Here is a 2,019-nt window from a genome sequence, read left to right on the forward strand (position 1 = left end):
CACACACACACACACACACACACACACACACACACACACAACTGCCATGTAATTTCCTGCATATGCCACAACAAGCCTTGAACAAACTCCCGCTCCTACATGTGTTTAAGTGTGTTGTGCCAGCCTATGGTGTAATCATCATAATGTTATAGCTCTTCACTTATAAGAGGCAACACTACCTCCATCCTTGTGAGCACTAGCACATGATCATAGGCTTATTCTCCCTTTGGCACTGCGTGTGTTCAGACATGTTTTTTCCATTGAATGTTTTGTCTCTATAACCAACTACTTTTATATCTAGTACTACATTGCTATGTCCTTGTAGCTCTTTTGTTTCAGTTATCCTTGGGTACCATGCTGAGTTACCCCTCTCCTGTTCCTTGTTCTCTCACTTTCTGTTCACCATTCCCCCTTTAGCACAGCTCTTGGCAGTGACTTTTCTTTGAAATTTACCTTGGGCTCTGGTCTTGTTGGGGCCCTCCCCTTCCCCCTTTACTATCCTGTGTTCTTCTTTCTCTAGTGACCCTGGGGCTTTACAAATTCTTTCTCATCATCCTCTTTCCTATTCTCTTCCCACTAATCTTCTGCATCTTCATGATCTTCAGGTTGTGGTGACCATTTTGTTGGTAGTGGGAACTATAGAACCTGTCTCCCATCCCTGTCTTTCTGTCATTTCTTTGAAGGTGGGGATTTGGCACTTTGTCATCTCTGAATCTCTTTCTTGTTGTCCCTCGATTCCAGATTGACAAGTTTCTCAGTCTAAATTGGGCCATTTCTGTGGGCTGTGTTTAACCAAGGTAATCATCTCACATGCCTTTCTTGACATTCCTGTTTGTCTTGTGTCCTATCATTCCTTTGGTTTGTCCTCAATGACTGTGCCTTTCAGTTCCATGCTCTTCTCTTTGGTCTAACTATGGCACCTTATGTTTTGAGCCAGATCATGCATTCCTTTGCTCAGTGCATGCATCTTTTGGGCCTTTATATTCATTGTGTCAACAGGAATTTTTACCTCCATTCTTCTTTGAGGGGCTTCTTGTCTGGGCTGGCTGGTCTTTCCAAATCTGTTTTGACTCTCACTCAGTTTTCTTGTCTGCCTGGGTGTTCTCTTCAACTTTTGTGAGAGGTGGGCTCAACCCTCTTCCTTGCATGTTCATGTCATGGATATTTTGGTATCCAAGGCACTCATTCTATCATTTGAGGACTTTTGCTTCTCCAGGAACCTCGAATCCTCTTGGTCAGGCTTATATGCATCCCTTTCAATGGGCTTTGGAGGTTCATTGGAACATATTCTGCATTTCCTTATCTACCTTTGTGTCTCTTTTTCTCTACATCCTTCTGTTATGGAGGCTTAATTACTTCAACACATCCCAGGGTACACCACTCTCTTTCCTCAGCCTAACTTGGATCTATCCACCAATGCTTCTCTTTCTGATGGGAGTGATTCTCAACAACACTAATCTCTCTGAACTTCTGGAGATGACTGTGGCTTATTGGGCTTGTCTTCTTTGTTTGTGATTGTTTGATCATTTTGTAATTATCCACTAGGACAACTCTATGATTGTTACTTCAATCAACTGCAAGGGAGGCATCTGTGTTGAAACCTGAAGCTTTCTCAGTTTGGAATTATTTTCCTGGGCCTACAATTATGATATGCACCATATAGCATGTCATGCTTCTGGCGTTTGTATCTGGTAGAGGATTGCTTCTGTCTCCATGTTGGGATCCATCCCATAGTGGTCTTCTGTTTAATTTTTTTCCCATTTTCAGAACCCTGAAGATCAATGTTTTGCGACTTTCACTTTTGAGGTCTCTCTTCAGATAGTCTTGGCCATCCACTTTGCATGACAGGATGTCATGAATGCCTTCATATTCTTGTGGGATTTGCCCAGTCCTTCATGCGGCATATAGGATTTTCCTGGAGATTATCCAGTTTTCTCTTTTGTCTTGTCAGCCATCTACTCTTGCTCTCTATCAACATACATTGGTTGATACTGCTACAGGTACCTCTGCTATTCCTTT

The 2,019-nt window shown here is 42.4% G+C and overlaps 1 protein-coding gene across 2 annotated transcripts in view; it reads left to right on the forward strand.

Annotated features, from left to right (window-relative positions):
- LOC106474276 (calcium-independent phospholipase A2-gamma-like) overlaps positions 1-2,019 on the forward strand; it is a 39,447-nt gene that overhangs the window by 17,468 nt on the left and 19,960 nt on the right. The window lies entirely within an intron of this gene.

The sequence above is a fragment of the Limulus polyphemus genome, unplaced genomic scaffold (genome assembly GCF_000517525.1).
Source record: "Limulus polyphemus unplaced genomic scaffold, Limulus_polyphemus-2.1.2 Scaffold7018, whole genome shotgun sequence".
NCBI lineage: Eukaryota > Metazoa > Arthropoda > Merostomata > Xiphosura > Limulidae > Limulus > Limulus polyphemus.